The 21,029-nt window shown below is 38.4% G+C and overlaps 1 long non-coding RNA gene across 1 annotated transcript in view; it reads left to right on the top strand.

Moving 5' to 3' along the window:
• The window catches only part of LOC136244982 (uncharacterized), a 28,328-nt gene extending 7,600 nt beyond the window's left edge, over positions 1-20,728 (top strand). Inside the window, exons 2-3 of the long non-coding RNA XR_010695683.1 lie at positions 20,528-20,556; positions 20,602-20,728. This is a non-coding gene — a long non-coding RNA (uncharacterized lncRNA). The remainder of the gene's footprint in view (positions 1-20,527; positions 20,557-20,601) is intronic.
• The last annotated feature ends 301 nt before the right edge of the window (positions 20,729-21,029 follow it).

The following is a 21,029-nucleotide window of genomic DNA, read 5'->3' as shown; positions in this document are numbered from 1 at the left end:
CTGTAGGCTGGCCTTTGAGGTTCATTGTTAGTTGTCCACCACTAATATACTTCAGTTGCCCAAACACTGTCTCCACAGCACTGCCATTAACCTGTTTAGGATTTACATGATATCCAGGATGCCTGGTAACAAAATCCTTCACTAATTCTTTAAAGCCGTACCACAATATACGATACAGGTCACATGTCTAAGAAAAGGAAAATGTAGTCATGTTTACATGTACAACTGTAGTACCTGCCATGAAAGGAATCTCCTCTCATCAACACTGTCGGTAAATGCTCCTATGTATTTACACATACTTCTTTAATCTCAGATTACCTTGTGATATAGTCTTCACACCACTTCTTGAAAAAATCCAATCCACTTTGCATCCTTTGTAAAGTCCCCACTTTGAAAATATGTACTTGGCAATCCAACAAGGTTAGCTCAAAAAAACTGTTAAGTGCTTCAAGATACTCAACAGGTGCTACATCGTAGTTGTACCCATATAGCCTGTAGAATGACCGAACACTAAATAATTGTTTCACACTTGCTGCATTCACTGCTGGAGATGTGCTGTTTGTTGCATACACTGGAGAAGAAGTTGAAAATTCTCTAGTTAATGGTGAAAATGGTGCGGGTAAAGGTGAAAATGGTGGTGGGGAAGATGAATGTGCATCATTTGAGAGGTAATTAGCCTCTTCAAAGCAGATGCCTCCATAATTTAACTCCCCTTCATCTGTAGAAATCAAAGGAGCATATAGTAATCGTAGGAGCATACAATACTGTTTAGAGCAATGCCCAGCGTAAAGAATTAAATGCTGATACAAATTCATAGTATCTCTTCATATGGCAAGTAACAGAGTATATTGTACCAATGGTAATGATTGCCTGCTGCTAATTATACGTGCCAAACAATTCAGCAGTAAATTGAAAAAGATTGGTGTATGTTGTTTAGCTTCATCAAATATTAGCTGCCAATCAAATGTCAGCAGTGCTTTATCTTCCTTATTCTTCAAAATAGAACTGGTATCAGAACAAATCCACTGCAATTCATTACAGATTTTCTTAATAGCAAGCACTGTTATCATTGGCTTTAAGTAGTATGAATGTGACAAACAATAACGAGCAACTGATGATGCACTTCCTCTGACTACTAAACTAGTTAGGCGTCTTCTCCTTGGTGTATATAAGTTAATAACTCTGGGTGGATGGTGTTTAGTGTATATAATCTAGTTTTAAAAATTATATGTCAAGATTAATATTTAAATTATACAGGTACTCACCTTCATACTTGCATTTATCTTACGCTTCTTTGTTGCTCTTGGATGTTTCAAATTCACTTAAGAAGAACCCTTTGCCATATTGATAAGCATAGAATGCATGCGCTATTGTGTTGCCTTTTATCCTTCTGTACCAGTGAAGGTTCTTCATCAATAGTAGGGCTTCCATCCATGGGTATGGCAACATTATAATTATGCAATATACAGTGTAATATCATCATCAGATTCAACCATAGGGCTACAGTATCTTCAAATATTTCTGAGATGTTACGTATTCCTCGTAAAATAACTCCTTGGTCTATGTATGGATGGTAATATCAAGTCTTGGTAATATCTTCCTTGTATAAGTTGGGAAATGTAAATATTACATAACATGAACACCTGTGGACACGTGTTGCAGACGTTGCAGTGCTGAGTAAGCTGTCCAATATCATTAGAGACCAGAGATAACTGAACTACTTGCATTTCTGAATGTTTGCTGTGACTGTGCCAAGGCACTGTTCACTACATGCAGGCACGCCTGAATCCAGACTTCTAAAAGGGGAAGCTCCACTCATAATGGTAGACTTCCAGGAATGTTTCACTGTTAAATCTTATCGTTTAGGCCTTTTAAAATGCAACTGAAGTCTTTAACAGTTCCAATTATTATTAGAGGCAGTTATCACAGAAAGATAGCAGTTTCAAGTGATATTTGAAGTATTATTGCTGTAAACAAAGGTATAAGTAAGTGTTTTGTCTTGAACAAACTGATTTTAGTTATATTGAGAAGAAAATTTTGTCAGCAATTAGACTCAGTCAGGCGTCTGCAAATGGGGGTTCTAACCCTTTGAGCCCTTTGGGATCAATTAAACCTTTCCATTTCTCAAGGCTTTAGGTATAAACCTAGGGGGGCAATAGCTAACCCAGAGGGGGCCTGCGAGGAGTGGTACGGTCAGCTATATTCTGTAAAGTTTTTAGAGCAAAAGGTGTCCAAACTCCAAATGTTTCCACAACTAAAGAAATCTGACCCCACCTTCTCCACAGCTGCCAAATGCTTCTTATCCTTGGCAACCTCTCCAGCAGCAGCCACCCCAGCACATGAAGCACAGGAGGAGATAAAAGCTGGACGACCATGCTGGAAGTCAGGATGAAAAACATTGCCAGGGTACAACCCATCATCATAAGAAGCTCTCTGTTCCTTAAGAACCCCAGGAAAGGGCATTATAAATGATGTTTACCAGAGCATCATGTTGAAGTATTCTCATTGGGCCTTGAGAGCAACCTAACAGATGGTCACCATAGTTATCGATGGTAGAAAGACAGGTACACAAAGGAGTGCCAGAAGGGTGTGACAAAGCAGTCAAACGAGCTTGATCACGAATGCCAAAGGATGCAAATAAGTCATCAAATAAATTTTTGTCTAATGTAGCTTGCAGGTCCTTCTGAGAGGCTGAGAAAAGCAAATGACCACTGGAAATACCCGATTCAGAAAGTAAGGTAGCAGCATCCTCCTCATTAGGGAAACTGAGCTGATTAATATCAACAGAAAGAAGGGTGGAGGCTAATTCACGAACACTGTTACATGAACCCAAAAATGCAGGTGAAGCAGAAAAAGCAGATTCATGTAATCCCAGGCCTCCTAATCGAAAAGGCAAAGATGCCTGTCTCCAAGAAGTGTCGAAAAGACTGCACTGCATAATCCTACCAAGGCAGGAACGAAGATTATGATCAAATTGAAGAAGAAAGGGTTTCAGGATGGTGAAAGGCACAGTGCGAAGGAGGTGAATAATTTTACTACTGAGGCAACTACGTAAAAGATGGAGCTCTACCTGAGGGTCATCTAACAGAGAAAGTTTCTCCTGAGTTAATGCTACTTTGTCCATTCGAGAAGAAAGAAAATCATTAAAGAAAATGTCATCACCCCAAAGAGGAGAACCCAGCAGTTCCTTAGCGTGCCAGCTGGCAACACTTTCAAACACAATTGAACAGCAATTCGCTCATCTAAATAGCCATTTGAATCTGCTTGATTGGTAGTGGGTATATCACATGCTGTTTTGATTGGCATTAAATAGAATTGTCGTACGTTTCTATCACCTCCACGGAAACATTCACACATTATACGATTATATCTTCATACAACATGGATTCTATTCCCAGTGAGTGCGAAGCTTTAGTCCTTGTAGTTTTCTCAAACATTATTTATTAATTATTTATTTATTTATTCATTCATTATTAATGACGTAATTTTAACTGCGTTTCATATTATTCTTAGTACTTAGTTGTATAATTAGTGATTATTGTACAGAACTCAAAGTTGAGTGTAAAAGTACAAATTAATTGTAAAGATTAGTTAAACTGTTCTTGAATTGAGACAAGGATTCTGACATTACCACGACACTTGGTAACCTTTTCCACATACAAATAGTTGATGGAAAAAATGAATGTTTATATGAGTCAACCCTGGTAGCTGGCTGAATGGATCTATGAAGATGGCTTCGGGAGATGTTGTTTAAGTTGGAGTAAGTTAGTGGTAAATTGTGCTGGATATAAATTAGTCCATGGATGATCTTGTACATCCTTATCAATTTTATCTGATCTCTTCTTTCATGTAAAGTGGGCCAGTCTAGCTGTTGTAGGATGCTTGTAACACTCTGATATCTTGAATAACAGTTAGCAGCAAACCTACACAGTAGCTGCTCTTCTCTGGACAGCTTCAATGAGTAATGCTGAGGAAACATCTCTCACTCTAAAGTTCGAGTTGAACTCAAGTGACATTGATTTGTATCTCCTGTGTGCATGTTTTAAAGTATACATATGGTGTTAATAAAAATAAATAAAAAATAATAATTCTTCAACGTTTTAGTTACATGTTTCAGACTACCTGTATTTACAAGCTTTATAGCCTTCTCACAGGTCTCTAGTGCAGGATAGCATTTAATAAATAAAGGTGGTTTTGTGAGTATTTGTATTATTAGTGATCATATAATTATGCTAAGACAAAATTTCATTATAATGCACAGCATGTTGATCAAGTAAAGCCTAAATATGAAAAGGGGAGTTTCAGCCCCCAAGCCCCCCCCCCGCCCTTGCACATTAGGCTAGTCAGTGCGAGTGGACAAGTAATGCCAGTGGCCATCAGTCTACCTGCTCTCACGGCTAGAATATGCACCTGGAATGACTCGTCCTGAAATTTACAATTCCCAAAGGTCATTAGTAAAGTCTGGTATGCGGAGAAAAATGATTGATCAAAAGTGCCTTAACTCACGTGATGGGGCGCGCCATGTTAAATTCTGAACACAACGAGATTCTTTTTTAATGTTCAGCCAGTGACCAGCTAAATATCCATTTCGATAAAATAATCAATCAATCAATTAATCAGACATGATACATAATAAAGGCAATACACTATAATATCAGTAGTGTGAGTGTGGGTACTGTGTAGCTATGACATGTATCTGTGCCGACGTGTCAAGTCGCGCTCTCTCACCTCTCTGGATCGAGAACGAGACCGCTTTCTATTATACAAAAGAGAAATGAGATTATTGTAAAAAGTAGCTACCTGGTAGCTAGCCATACATACCTCGCGTCACGCACTTTTACTGGTTCTTTCAATAGACTTTGTTGCTCCCTGGCCACTTCTAGTTGATGTGCCTGACAAGCCTATGTAAGGGAAATCCAATTAAAATGCTACTAGCTACAGACACCCATTAAATTGTAGCCTGCAAATCCTGATAATTCTGGCCAAGCACAGCTGAAATTCCCGCCCAGTAATAAGCAGTTATCTAGCTAAATAAAATAAAAACTTACCATGCAGACTTTCCAGAACTGGCCTTTAATAAACATTCCTACACCAACTCCAATCGAAAACAGTGTTACTGAGTACAAGAACAAAACAATGGCTTCCAACATCATCTCAATCATGTCAACTGCCAGAGTATAAAACTGAAATGGTCACTGTACTATTCATATCCATAGCTAGCTAGTTGTGGTTGCTTTGCACATATAAATTATGGCATTAAATCCCTAGAGTATTTCTATGAGCCAGTAAGGGCATACTCACTAATTCAATATTATTATTATTATTATCTAGGACCACATCATATACAACCAAGATGTCAGAGGCATGGGCTTTACTTCTACAGCTTCTGATACTGGCAAGACATTCAATAAGATATTTGAGTTCTTCTGAAAAATTCATTGGTATAGTCGCATCTACTTGGTAGTTTGGTGGTTCATGAATCTGAGTAGAGGGATGTTGGTAAACTTTGCACCATAGATAATAGACACCTCATACACGTTGGGAATCCATTTTTAGGTACCTTTGATGAAAGAAATTTATATAAGGGTGAAAATGAACTGAGTTTTCCTTTGGATAGTTTGTGAAAGTTGTATTTGCAGCTTCAATTAAATCCTTCTCTATTGGCTTTGGTTACTTCTCCTTCCCTATCACTTTGCACACCGTGGTGAGTTTGAAGAACTTGCCTTAACTAATTCTGAATGGGAGTACATCTTTTTGTGGTAAATCTCCATGAGAAATTCCTCCAGCAGGCCCCTTGTGTTTAACAGCCCTTCGCTTGCAGCTATGTCTTAAATAAAAAACAACAAGTCCATTATTTCACACTTCAAGGCAACAACTTTTCGTGGCTTGCCTTATATTCAGTATTCTAAAATCTTTTTTCTTCAAGTCTTTCATGGGTGTTCTGAAATAGCCTGAGGTTGTTCTGAAATTGAAAGAACAAACCCATTATTTGAGCAATGACTTTTTGTGGCTTACCTTAAGATCCAAAATCCTTCTTTTTCATCAATAAGCCGTTCCTACTTGTCGATGTTTCCTTGGTAGTGTCCTCTTGGTGCAATGCCGGATAGCAGCTGCAAAGAAAAAAACACTCGTCTCATTCCAATCAAGCTCTACATTGTAACCACTCATCTTTATGACTGTACAGTGAAAAATTGTGATGCTATTTATACATCAAGTTGGTGGCTATTTATAGCACACACATTAATTGCATACCAATCTGGTTACATCATAACTTTGCTGCCATATATTTTTGTATACAAGTAGACAGAGGCTGAGAGATCGAGACTCACAGGATAGTTTGGAAATGGCAGCCTGAAAGCTGCCAGTTTTGGCAACCTTGAAAATTGCCTTTTTAAAATTACCACCATTGGCAATCATAATTTCCCATTACTTACAAATATGAACCTATACCACATTCAGATATATCACATGCCAATAGCAATACAAATATAGCATTATGCACTGTTATCAATATCAAAGCCAGACTAGAAAGTTGCCAGTATTGGTAATCTTGAAAAAAACAGTTTTGGCAGCCTTAAAAATTGCCGATTGTGGCCCATCACAGAAGGCCAAACCAAATTTTTGGGGAAGTTGATTGATGTCTCTTTAAGTGCTACAAAGAGCGCTGCAGGAAAGCACATGATAGCCATCTTACTGACCTGCTTACTGCAACAGACTCACTCTCCATCCATGGTGAGTACAGATTTACCGGAACTACATGCTTTCACTGCTTCAGTTCATTTATGTGTTTATACTATCTCCAGTGGGCAGTGGGTGTGCATCTCTAAGTTAGAATCTATTGCCACTCGGTTGAAATGGCTGGATTTTCCGCTGGAGTGCCACACACATCATATTGTACTACCCAGGTGTTTGCTGTCCCAGCATCTCTAGAGAAGCAAAACTTAATATGTTAACTTGTGTCAGTACTTCTTCTGATTTACGGCTTCAGGAACTTAACCTCCAGTTGTGACTTGGAAATGTTGCCCTACAAATCCAAGACAATGACTTTTCCATCCTTCGCTCAAAAACAATTATCTGCCTTCCCATCAGCTCGTTCTTTATATACTGTACGTAGTAAGACCAAGAAGCATTTGAGAGTTCATACCAAAACTCAATGTGAAGATCATTTACAGTCACTAACAGTTCAGTCAAAGTTTGAGAGTTCCACCGAATTAGAAAACTGTAAAGCTTTGAATAGGCTACTGAGGGGATTTCACCCTAGCCTTTTGTCTTTCCTCCTTCGTGCAGCATCTGATGCTCTACCAACAACTGTGAATTTAGAGATGGTCAATCCAATGTGAAGCAAGGTGTTTGCTTTGTGACTCATAATGGTACAGGTGATTAATCATTTCATCACCTTATGTACATAGTGGCACCTGTGTTATATGCTAATTATAGCGACTTACCACTATTACAGATTCCTCAATAATCACATCAATGATAATAACAAAAATTAATTCCTAAATGTAAGTACGATACTCACTACTGCTTTTGATCTTGTCCTTGTTTCTCCATATGTATATAGATGGCTTTGCAAATATAGCTAGGAAGAATGTACCATTGATATGCCATAAACAAAAATGTTGATAATGGTATCTATTTCAACCTTGCATTTCTGTCATCATTGAATGAAGACATATATTGCAATCCCTGATAACATGAAGAATCCTGAAAGTATAAAAATTTACGATGTATCTGGAATGTACACTGGCAGCCTGGAAAAATCACCCACTGCCATCCAGCTATCACCTATGCAGTGCCTTAAGGTACTAATATATAGTACATTAATGTGGTGACTACAAATGACGTGTCTTATGATGCAACTGTTTCAACATATCATTGACTAGTGACAGTATCAGTATACATCATATAGACACTGCAGCACCATGTATTGGTCAGTAGCTTTGTCAGTTGATTGTGGTCCTAGTGTTCACCATCAGTCATTCAGACACAGAGTGATTTTGAGGGTGACAACTAGCCCACCACAGTCAATAGACTAACACTGTCACATGTGTCACTAACATAGTCCTGGGTATCAACTCTTGTAAAGGTCACTGAATTGTGTGACCTTGAGAGTTGATGTCTGGCTAGCTATGTTAAACTGTCATATACAAAAGGTCTCACAGCCTGTAGCATGTCATCATTCACTCTGGACTTGAAATTGCAATAAGTCCATCTTTTCAATAGAGCAATTGGATGTTATGTATTAGGATATTAACAGAACACTCCAGATTGGTAAAACATTCAATATTGACAATATCGATTATTTTAGTTAAGGTTTCTTATTTCAATATATTCATAATTTAATTACATCTGTTATAACTGTGCAAAGTTTTAAAATGAGAGAAAAAGCAGTTCAGTCAAAAGTGTTTTTAGTTGCAGTGTAAATATTATGTAATGTGAAAAATGGCGATTTTTAAGTGCCACATGGATGCGAGAGTTAGTGTTTGTTTGAAGAGATTCAGTGGTATATTTGTTAAAAATATTTTTGAGAATAGATGGTGAAGACAACTATCTGGTTCGATGTGACCTCATTAACATGCAAAAAAAGCTGATACGGTACAAAAAATTATTACACAATGTGGTGTCCATAAGTGGTGTCATACAAGTCATCTTCAGTTGCAATCTTTTCTCTATTGGTTCAAATACTTCTTCAGGTTCATCACAACTGGTTCCTTCAAAATCAGTCTCTTCATCTTCACTACTACTCTCACATTTATTATATTCATCAATGTTCGTACAGCTTTGGCTAGGCACCCTGTTTGATTGATTGATAGATTTGTGACTGGGATAGGCAGCTTGCTAGTGATAGCATCCCAGGGAGCTGAAACATCATAGCTCCAATACAACAATGCACAATAACTATGTAGCTACACAAATAAGACATAATTATGGACCACACTTTTCTGCCGTCACATTTCATGGTGTTGCAGCCACTTTTACAGCTGTAACCTTTCAACAAAAATTTAATGTGATCCCTTATTTTCTGTTGAGTATCAGGGGATTCCCATTCAATGAGGTAGTTTCCGTCAGTCAGTTTCCAGCCATAGTCATTCAGGGGTGGGAGTGATCCATAAATGTTTGGCTGACTAGATTGCTGCCACATTTGACTAATCCAGCGTGATCGTAGCCAGTGCTGCCAAAGAGATGTCACCGTGGGTACTCTTTCATCTTCATGGATGATTCTGGTACCAACTACTTCTCGTAGCCGATGCCTTTCTTTGGCTTGTAATGATGAATCTATGGAGTTGTAAGGGGTTTTGGGTCCTTAAGCTGCTTTGATCTGACTACCGTATAGCTCCAAATTTTCGTGGTCTCAAATTTTCGTGATTTTTGTGAATTTGCATGTGATCACGAAAATATTATTCACGAAATTTTAATTTTTACAATAGCTATTAGAAAGTCAGTGTTCAAACGGAAGTGATGTCTCTTTACAAGTATTTTAAGCCAAAGTCTTCAAATTCATCTGCCACCTCGTCTTCCAACGCTGTGGCCGCAGTCCTGATGAGTTTTTTTTAAATAGTTGTTCCAATACTGAATAAAGATGGGGTTAGAATATGTAGTACTGGAACACTATTTTTGCTGTGTGAGGTGAATTTGGTGCCGCCTCAAAAATTTTAATTACAATTCAGCGTTGCCTCCTCCACTAGGATTCGGCACCAAATTCACCTAAATTGTAGTAATTAAAATTTTTGCCATTAACCTACCATCACAGCCATTTCTTGGCCGCCACCTTGGATTTCACATCTTTTTTCTTTTCACCATAGCCTTTCTGAGGGCCGCACACTTTTTTACAGCTTGGCTGTTTTGGATTAGATTTCATTTCTTTTTGTATTTGTATACATAGGCCAGCTTTGGGACCTTTTTAACCTATGTTTTTTTCTTTACCACAGGAAGAAGAAAAAATGAAGTAGATGTACTTTAAATATTTTATCAGTAAATGTACAAATTATATATACTGTATAATACATATGTGACCGGATTTGCGAAAAGGGGTCTTCCACACACATCCAATTTGCCAACTTTGACAATTGATAACTTCAGATTGGAAAGAGCTATTGCCTTGAATTTTGGACAGTGGTGAGCACCACTATAGCTGAATACATGGTGAAATTGACAGGTTAATATGTTACTTGAACACTGAGTTATGGTCTCCAACGGTTACGGAATTGGATGTGTGTGGAAGACCCCTTTTCGCAAATCCGGTCACATAATATTATATTGATTACAGAAATCTCCATGGTGGTTTCTTTGTAACTGAACACTCTACAAGGTGACTTCTTCTAATTGCTCTCTCTACAGGGTGAATTGTTTGTAGCTGAACGATCTACAAGGTAACTTCTTCTAGCTGATCTCTCTACAGGGTGATGTGTTTGTAGCTGAATTCTGTATAGGTGATTTGTAAATGACCTGGACAACTTGATAATCAAGACGCTATCAGTTGATCTAACTTTACAGAATGGTTTCTTTGTAGCTGAACTCTCTAAAAGGTAACTTCTTCTAACTGATCTTACTACAGGGCAATTTGTTTCTGGCAGAATTTTCTACAGGGTGATTTCTTTGCAGCTGAACTCTCTACATGGTGGTTTCTTTGTAGCTGAACTCTCTACAAGGTAATTTCTTCTAGCTGATCTCTCTACAGGGAGATTTGTTTGTAGCTGAACTATCTACAAGGTAACTTCATATAGCTGATGGGTGATTTGTTCGTAGTTGAATTCTGTACAGGTGATTTGTTTGCAGCTGAGCTCTTTACAAAATGGTTTCTTTGTAGCTGAACTTTCTCCAAGGTAACTTCTTCTAACTGATCTTTCTACAGGGTGATTTGTTTGTAGCTGAACTATCTACAAGGTAATTTCTTCTAGCTGATCTCTACATGGTGATTTGTTTGTAGCTGAATTCTGTACAAGTGATTTGTTTGCAGCTGAGCTCTTTACAGAATGGTTTCTTTGTAGCTGAACTCTCTACAGGGTGATTTGTTTGTAGCTGAAATCCCTACAAGGTAACTTCTTCTAGCTGATCTTTCTACAGGGCGATTTGTTTGTAGCTGAGTTCTCTACAGGGTGTTTGTTTGCAGCTGAATTCTCTACATGGTGGTTTCTTTATAGCTGAACTCTCTACAAGGTGACTTCTTCTAGCTGATCTCTCTACAGGGTGATTTGTTTGTAGCTGAACTCTCTACAACGTGACTTCTTCTAGGTGAACTCTCTACAAGGTGACTTGTTTCTAGCTGATCTCTCTACAGGGTGACTTGTTTCTAGCTGAACTCTCTACAGGTGATTTGTTTGTAGCTGAATTCTCTACATGGTGGTTTCGTTGTAGCTGAACTCTCTCCAAGGTAACTTCTTCTAGCTGATCTTTTTACACTGCATATTTGTTTGTAGCTGAGTTCTCTACAGGGTGATTTGTTTGCAGCTGAACTCTCTACATGGGAGTTTACAATGTGACTTCTTCTAGCTGAACTCTCTACAGGGTGACTTGTTTCTAGCTGAACTCTCTATAGGTGATTTGTTTGCAGCTGAATTCTCTACATGGTGGTTTCTTTGTAGCTGAACTCTCTACAAGGTAACTTCTTCTAGCCGATCTTTCTACAAGGTTATTGAGCTTTTTGCAGCTGAACTCTTTACATGGTGGTTGCTTTGTAGCTGAACTCTCTAAAAGGTGACTTCTTCTAGCTGAACTCTCTACAGGATGATTTGTTTGCAGCTGAACTCTCTACGTGGTAGTTTCTTTGTAGCTGAATTCTCTACAATGTGACTTCTTCTAGCTGAACTCTCTACAGGGTGACTTGTTTTTAGCTGATCTCTCTACAGGGTGACTTGTTTCTAGCTGAACTCTCTACAGGTGATTTGTTTGCAGCTGAACTCTCTACAGGTGATTTGTTTCCAGCTGAACTCTCTACATGGTGGTTTCTTTGTAGCTGAACTCTCTACAAGGTAACTTCTTCTAGCTGATGTTTCTACAGGGTGATTTGTTTGTAGCTGAATTCTCTACAGGGTGATTTATTTGCAGCTTAACTCTCTACAAGGTGACTTCTTCTAGCTGAACTCTCAACAGAGTGATTGATTTTTTTTGCAGCTGAACTCTCTACATGGTGGTTTCTTTGTAACTGAACTCTCTACAGGGTGATTTGTTTGTAGCTGAACTCTCTACAGGCTGATTTGTTTGTAGCTGAACTCTCTACAGGGTGATCTGTTCATAGCTGAACTCCCTATAAGGTAACTTCTTCTAGCTAATCTTTCTACAGGGCGATTTGTTTGTAGCTGAGTTCTCTACAGGGTGATTTGTTTGCAGCTGAACTCTACATGGTAGTTTCTTTGTAGCTCTACAATGTGACTTCTTCTAGCTGAACTTTCTACAAGGTGACTTGTTTCTAGCTGATCTCTCTACAGGGTGACTTGTTTCTAGCTGAACTCTCTACAGGTGATTTGTTTGCAGCTGAACTCTCTACATGGTTTATTTCTTTGTAACTGAACTCCCTGCAAGGTGACTTCTTCTAGCTGATCTCTCTACAGGGAGATTTGTTTGTAGCGTAACTCTCTACAGGTGATTTGTTTGCAGCTGAACTCTCTACATGATGGTTTCTTTGTAGCTGAACTCTCTACAAGGTAATTTCTTCTAGCTGATCTCTCTACAGGCCGATTTGTTTGTAGCTGAACTCTCTACATGATGGTTTCTTTGTAGCTGAACTCTCTACAAGGTGATTTCTTCTAAAGCTGATCTTTCTACAGGGTGATTTGTTTGTACCTGAACTATCTACATGATGGTTTCTTTGTAGCTGAACTCTCTACAAGGTAACTTCTTCTAGCTGATCTCTCTACAGGACAATTTGTTTGTACCTGAACTCTCACATGATTGTTTCTTTGAAGCTGAACTCTCTACAAGGTGATTTCTTCTAGCTGATCTTTCTACAGGGTGATTTGTTTGTAGCAGAACTCTCTACAAGGAAACTTCTTCTAGCTGATCTCTCTACAGGGAGATTTGTTTGTAGCTGAACTCTCTATACATGATTTGTTTGCGGCTGAATTCTCTACATGATGGTTTCTTTGTAGCTGAACTCTCTACAAGGTAATTTCTTCTAGCTGATCTCTTTACAGGGTGAATTGTTTGTAGCTGAACGATCTACAAGGTAACTTCTTCTAACTGATCTCTCTACAGGGTGATTTGTCTGTAGCTGAACTCTCTACAAGGAAACCTCTTTTAACTGAGCTCTGTACAGGGTGAATTGTTTGTAGCTGAACTATCTACAAGGTAACTTCTTCTAGCTGATCTCTCTACAGGATGATTTGTTTGTAGCTGATCTCTCTACAGGGTGATTTGTTTGTAGCTGAATTCTGTATAGGTGATTTGTTTGCAGCTGAGCTCTTTACAGAATGGTTTCTTTGTAGCTGAACTCTCTACAAGGTAACTTCTTCTAGCTGATGTATCTACAGGGTCACTAGTTTGTAGCTAAATTCTCTACATGGTGGTTTCTTTGTAACTGAACTATCTATAAGGTGACATCTTCTAGCTGATCTTTCAACAGGGTGATTTGTTTGTAACTGAACTCTCTACAAGAAAACTTCTTTTAACTGATGTCTGAACAGGGTGAATTGTTTGTAGCTGAACTCTCTACAGGGTGATTTGTTTGTAGCTGATCTCTATGCAGGTTACTTATTTCTAACTGATCTCTTGAATTCTGTTCAGGGTGACTGCTCTATTAGGATGACTGCTCTATTAGAGTATCTCAATCTCGCACTTGCTACACCAAGTTGGATTTCGTGTTATAACTCCGTGGCTTTAAGTCTGATTCTTCTACACCATTGAAGAGCCTTTCTAAGATGATAACTCCATCTGCACAGCGATTTTCAAAGCATTACCCCGAGTGGTTTATCTGGTAGGCGTGGCAAGCATAATAATAATAATAATAAAATAAAAATATTAAAAATTAGCTAATCTCGATTGCATAATTGTTACACACTGTTGATTTTTTCGCTGTATCTTCCTGGTTTTTAGCTCGATTTCTTTCAAACCACAAAAGGTTTGAGGTTCAATGGTTAACCTATTCACCCACCGATTTTCAGCTTCTTCCCATACACGGTTTACCCTGTAGGCGTGACAACATATTGGTGTTATTTTTCGTGCATAATCGCTCATAACTCTTTGCCTGTTTATGGTATTCCAGCCAAAGTTGGTACAGAGATGTGCCTTTATATCCCCCTTCTGTGTGCCAAATTTCAAGGCAATCGGATAACGCGTTCGCGTTTTATAGCAGTTTTTGTAAGTGTGCGAAAAGAGGAAGAAAAATAAGAAGAAAAAAAAAAACGAAGAAACTAAGCCAATACTTGAAGTCGCATATCTCAGGAATGCCTGAAGCGATTTCGCTCAAATTTGGAATGTGGAGTACTGAAGTTGGAGGGAATGTACACAGCAAAATTTGTCTTGTTTCATCAAGGCAGCACAGAGCTACGGAGGTGCGAAAATTGCGTTTTCTTTCTTCCTGTCAATATACTCACGGGGTTGCGCGCCGGCTTCTTGGGCCGCACGACACACTACCGTGTGTCTTGATTTGTAGTACATGTAGCTATATTTGACTTAAGGAAATGGTGTTAAATCAAGATTTTCAAAACACTGGATTAAATGAGATCGTATCAGTGATTGTGTGTATTCACTAGGATTTATTCCATGTAGAAGTGAGGTAGCAGTAGCAATAGCAAAGACACCACAATCTGTGGTCCCAGCTTGCTTTGGCATTCAGATGCCTTACTTTGCTCAATTGTGGTGGTGGTCTGGCTAGTGCTGGTGCCTACATATACTATAAAACAGATTATGTAGAATTACACTTTATTTTCACCTTCCTCATTTGCTGCTCTCTTTGCTGTACAAAATAATCTAATCCAAAACAGCCAAGCTGTAAAAAAAGTGTGCGGCCCTCAAAAAGGCTATGGTGAAAAAAGATGTGAAATCCAAGGTGGCGGCCAAGAAATGGTTGTGATGGTAGGTTAATGGTAAAAATTTTAATAACGACAATTCAAGTGAATTTTTGTGCCACTTAGTCTTGGCAAAAAAATTCACCTAAATTGCCGTTACTAAAATTTTTACCATTAACCTACCATCACAGCCATTTCTTGGCCGCCACCTTGGATTTCACATCTTTTTTCACCATAGCCTTTTTGAGGGCCGCACACTTTTTTTACAGCTTGGCTGTTTTGGATTAGATTTCAATTCTTTTTGTATTTGTATACCCCAAAGCCGGCCTATGGCCAGCTTTGGGACTTTTTTAACCTGTCTTTTTTTCTTTACTACAAGAAGAAGAAAATGTGAAGCAGATGTACTTTAAATATTTCTGATTTTATCAGTAAATGTACAAATTATATATATAATACATATATTTATCATAGAACTCTCCATGATGGTTTCTTTGTAACTGAACACTCTACAAGGTGACTTCTTCTTGCTGCTCTCTCTGCAGGGTGAATGTTTGTAGCTGAACAATCTACAAGGTAACTTCTTCTAGCTGATCTATCTACAGGGTGATTTATTTGTAGCTGAACTATCTACAAGGTAACTTCTTTTAGCTGATCTCTCGACAGGGTGATTTGTTTGTAGCTGAATTCTGTGCAGGAGATTTGTTTGCAGCTGAGTTCTTTACAGAATGGTTTCTTTGTATCTGAACTCTCTACAAGGTAACTTCTTATAACTGATCTTTCTACAGGGCAATTTGTTTGTGGCTGAATTTTCTACAGGGTGATTTCTTTGCAGCTGAACTCTCTACATGGTGGTTTCTTTGTAACTGAACTCTCTACAAGGTAATTTCTTCTAGCTTATCTCTCTACAGGGAGATTTGTTTGTAGCTGAACTCTCTACAGGTAATTTGTTTGCAGCTGAACTCTCTACATGATGGTTTCTTTATAGCTGAACTCTCCACAAGGTAACTTCTTCTAGCTAAACTTTCTAAAGGGTGATTTGTTTGTAGCTGAACTCTCTACAAGGAGACTTATTCTGGCTGATCTCTCTACAGGGAGATTTGTTTGTAGCTGAACTCTCTACAGGTGATTTCTTTGCAGCTGAACTCTCTACATGATGCTTTCTTTGTAGCTGAACTCTCTACCAGGTTACTTCTTCTAGCCGATCTTTCTACAGGGTGATTTGTTTGAGTTGAACTCTATACAAGGAAACTTCTTCTAGCTGATCTTTCTACAAGGAGATTTGTTTGTAGCTGAACTCTCTACAGGTGATTTGTTTGCAGCTGGACTCTCTACATGATGGTTTCTTTGTAGCTGAACTCTCCACAAGGTAACTTCTTCTAGCTGATCTTTCTACAGGGTGATTTGTTTGAGCTGAACTCTATACAAGGAAACTTCTTCTAGCTGATCTCTCTACAGGGAGATTTATTTGTAGCTGAACTCTCTACAGGTGATTTCTTTGCAGCTGAACTCTCTACATGATGGTTCTTTGTAGCAGAACTCTCTACAAGGTAACTTCTTCTAACTGAACTCTCTACAGGGAGATTTGTTTGGGTGATTTGTTTGTAGCTGAACTATCTACAAGGTAACTGATGTCTCTACAAGGTCACTAGTTTGTAGCTGAACCCTCTACGTGGTGGTTCCTTTGTAACTGAACTCTCTACAAGGTGACTTCTTCTAGCTGATCTTTCAAGAGGGTGATTTGTTTGTAGCTGAACTCTCTACAAGGAAACTTCTTCTAGCTGATCTCTCTACAGGGAGATTTATTTGTAGCTGAACCCTCTACAGGTGATTTCTTTGCAGCTGAACTCTCTACATGATGGTTCTTTGTAGCAGAACTCTCTACAAGGTAACTTCTTCTAACTGAACTCTCTACAGGGAGATTTGTTTGCAGCTGAACTTTCTTCATGATGGTTTCTTTGTAGCTGAACTCTCTACAAGGTAACTTCTTCTAGCTGATCTTTCTACAGGGTGATTTGTTTGTAGCTGAACTATCTACAAGGAAACTTCTTCTAGCTGATCTCTCTACAGGTGATTTGTTTGCAGCTGAACTCTCTACATGATGGTTTCTTTGTAGCTGAACTCTCTACAAGGTAACTTCTTCTAGCTGATCTTTCTACACGGTGATTTGTTTGTAGCTGAACTATCTACAAGGAAACTTCTTCTAGCTGATCTCTCTACAGGGAGATTTGTTTGTAGCTGAACTCTCTACAGGTGATTTGTTTGCTGCTGATCTCTCTACATGATGGTTCTTTGTAGTTGAACTCTCTACAAGGTGACTTCTTCTAGCTGATCTTTCTACAGGGTGATTTGTTTGTAGCTGAACTCTCTACAGGTGATTTGTTTGCAGCTGAACTCTCTACAAGGTAACTGATGTCTCTACAAGGTCACTAGTTTGTAGCTGAACTCTCTACGTGGTGGTTCCTTTGTAACTGAACTCTCTACAAGGTGACTTCTTCTAGCTGATCTTTCAAGAGGGTGATTTGTTTGTAGCTGAACTCTCTACAAGGAAACTTCTTCTAGCTGATCTCTCTACAGGGAGATTTGTTTGTAGCTGAACTCTCTACAGGTGATTTCTTTGCAGCTGAACTCTCTACATGATGGTTCTTTGTAGCTGAACTCTCTACAAGGTGACTGCTTCTAGCTGATCTTCTACAGGGTGATTTGTTTGTAGCTGATCTCTCTACAGGGAGATTTGTTTGCAGCTGAACTCTCTACATGATGGTTTCTTTGTAACTGAACTAGGTGACTCCTTCTAGCTGATCTTTCTACAGGGTGATTTGTTTGAAGATGAACTCTCTACAAGATAATTTCTTCTAGCTGATCTCTCTACAGGGAGATTTGTTTGTAATTGAACTCTCTACAGGTGATTTTTTTGTAGCTGATTTCTCTACATGATGGTTTCTTTGTAGCTGAACTATCTACAAGGAATCATTTTGTTAACAATTTTGACAGTAATAACCTATATACTTTTTATTTCCGTTGCCCTGTTCCAAATGTTTAAACATTCCAGCTCCTACAAATTATTTTATTCTTTAACTTGTACTCTTTATACTACCCCTTGTAATTATTATTTGTAGTTATATAGCTTATTGTAATTTGTAAGTAATTAATTATGGCTACCAGTGCAAGACACTGGTAGACCTTTAGTTCTGTAATTTAATTGTTATAAGCTCTTAAATATTGTTTAATTTTGTTTATTGATCTGTACAGTTCTGTAAAGTATTAATAATAATAATAATAATAATAAACAATAATAACAAGGTAGCTTCTTCTATTGATCTCTCTACAGGGCGATTTGTTTGTAGTTGAACTCTCTACATAGTAGTTTCTTTGCAGCTGAACTCTACAAGGTGATTTCTTCTAGTTGAACTATCTCTTTCCATAGTTGCATGAACTCCCTACAAGGTAACTTTTTCTAGCTGATCTCTCTACAGGGTGAATTGTTTGTAGCTGATCACTCTACAGGGTGAATTGTTTGTAGCTGATCTCTATACAGGTTACCTGTTTCTAGCTGATCTCTTGAATTCTCTTCAGGGTGACTGCTCTATTAGGATGACTGCTCTATTAGAGTATCTCGATCTCGCACTTGCTGCACCAAGTTGGATTTCGTGTTATAACTCCGTGGCTTTAAGTCTGATTCTTCTACACCATTGAAGAGCCTTTCTAAGATGATTACTCCATCTATACAGCGATTTTCAAAGCATTACCCCAAGCGGTTTATCTGGTAGGCATGGCAAGTAATAGTTTTTTATTAGCTAATCTTGATTGCATAATTGTTACACACTGTTGGTTTTTTCGTTGTATCTTCCTGGTTTTTAGCTCGATTTCTTTCAAACCACAAAAGGTTTGAGGTTCAATAGTTAACCTATTCACCCACCGATTTTCAGCTTCTTCCCATACGCGGTTTACCCTGTAGGCGTGACAACATATTGGTGTTATTTTTCGTGAATAATCGCTCATAACTCTTTGCCTGTGTATCGTATTCCAACCAAAGTTGGTACAGAGATGCGCCTTTATACCCCCCTTCTGTGTGCCAAATTTCAAGGCAATCGGATATGGCGTTCGCGTTTTATAGCAGTTTTTGTAAGTGTGCGAAAAGAGGAAGAAAAATAAGAAGAAAAAAAAAAACGAAGAAACTAAGCCAATTTTTGAAGTCGCATATCTCGGGAACGCGCGAAGCGATTTTGCTCAAATTTGGGATGTGGAGTGCTGAAGGTGGAGGGAATGTCCACAGCAAAAATCGTCTTGTTTCATCAAGGCAGCACAGATCTACGGAGGTGCGAAAATTGCGTTTTCTTCCTTCCTGTCAATATACTCACGGGTGTTGCGCGCCGGCTTCTTGGGCCACACGACACACTACCGTGTGTCTTGATTATACAAAATAATTATACATTGTCAACAGCAGATGTAACTAAACACATTAACGTACCAAAGCGTGTTCGTTTTGCAACAGGTGTGCCGCTTATTATCATCGCTTTCCTCTTATTGCCTGTGCAAAACGATTTATGCAGTCATCAAACCAAATCTCCAAAGGTAAACTAAGTGCCTACACGTAACAAATACTCCTAGGTGCCATTTTTTACACCTTTGCCATTTTTGACAACTTGTCGGTTGACATTTGTTACGTGTACTCATAGCAAAAGAAATGTTTTTTATAGTAACTATTACATTACAATCTACATACCATTCGTGACTCCTCAGACGCCATCTCAAATTCAAATCTTCAGCACGTGGTGTTTTTAGCATTACCTCGTAAGCAAAAATATCTCATGAATAGAAATAACCAATGAAATTTCACACTAGGCGGACGGCACTAGTTTAAACTGAAGGCTGATCTCATTGGCTACTTTCATCCTAGCCTCCTGCAACAAAACTTCAGAAGATTTATAAATTAAATTCACACTAGCCTCTTCATTGGTCGGGCCTCTGATCAGTTCTGAGCAAGCGGACCAGCCAGGTTGGGGTTGCAGGGCACTACTGGCTGCAGTGTTTGCATTACACCTAGTATTACTGTTACGTACAGCAGTCTGGATGGGGAAGGTCATTGCCCTATTGCTCATACTTGTGAATCCACTCTACAGCTATCAGTATTCTATCAAAACTATGATTTTAGCAATGAGTTTCATATGATTTAGGACTTCATTAGGACTTCATTAATTTGGTTCTGTACACCAGTTCATATTATGATATTATTTATGCTACTATACGATATTATTTATGCTACTATACAACTTTTGAAAGTGATGTTTTTAAATGTGACCAGGCCTGCGAAAACAGGGCATGTGGGCACAAACTACACCCCGTCACACTAAATGTCATAACTCAATACTGGAACCGAATATTTGCATTCTGTAACTTGTATCATATTACCAATTAAATGCTCACTAAGTGTTAAAAATTTCATTGCCATAGCATATTGGTATAAAACATTATGAGTCAAAGAAGTTTGAAAAAGTAGGCAAAAATCATGTGCCCACATGCCCTGTTTTCGTAGGCCCAGTCACAAATAATGAATGCTAATAATTAAATGGATACTTTTTCAGAATTGTAAAGGTGATAAGAAGATGTAAAGGTGATAATAAGGTTTACTGTTTGTTTGTAAAGTTCTAATTCATAGTTCTGTGATGGTGCTAATGGGTCAACATTCTGACACGAGAGAATTATCTGATTCGCAGAGTTGTTTGTGAGGAATTGTTATGCCAAGTTGTCTTCATCCTCCACAGCATCCTCTACAGCATCCTCTACAGCATCCTCTACAGCATCCTCCACAGCATTAGGTCTGTTAGGGTCAACCCCATAGTCTTCATCAACCGACGAAAAAAAATTCATAGCAGCCAAACCAGAGTAATGCTCCTTTTCGTTGATATTCTTGATATACAGTAGTTATGACAGATTGTGTTATATTGGTATTAGCCGTATGAATAGATTGTATAGTGTCAATCTGTTGTTGATTGTCATCCACTAAATATGGTGCCATGTCCAAATCATTGATTGGGTACTTCCTCAATTTCCTTAACTAGGTCATCTTTAGTTGTCACCTTTACT

Source organism: Dysidea avara, chromosome 14 (genome assembly GCF_963678975.1).
Source record: "Dysidea avara chromosome 14, odDysAvar1.4, whole genome shotgun sequence".
NCBI lineage: Eukaryota > Metazoa > Porifera > Demospongiae > Dictyoceratida > Dysideidae > Dysidea > Dysidea avara.
The sequence above is the reverse complement of the archived record's forward strand: the minus strand, read 5'-3'. Positions and strand labels throughout refer to the sequence as shown.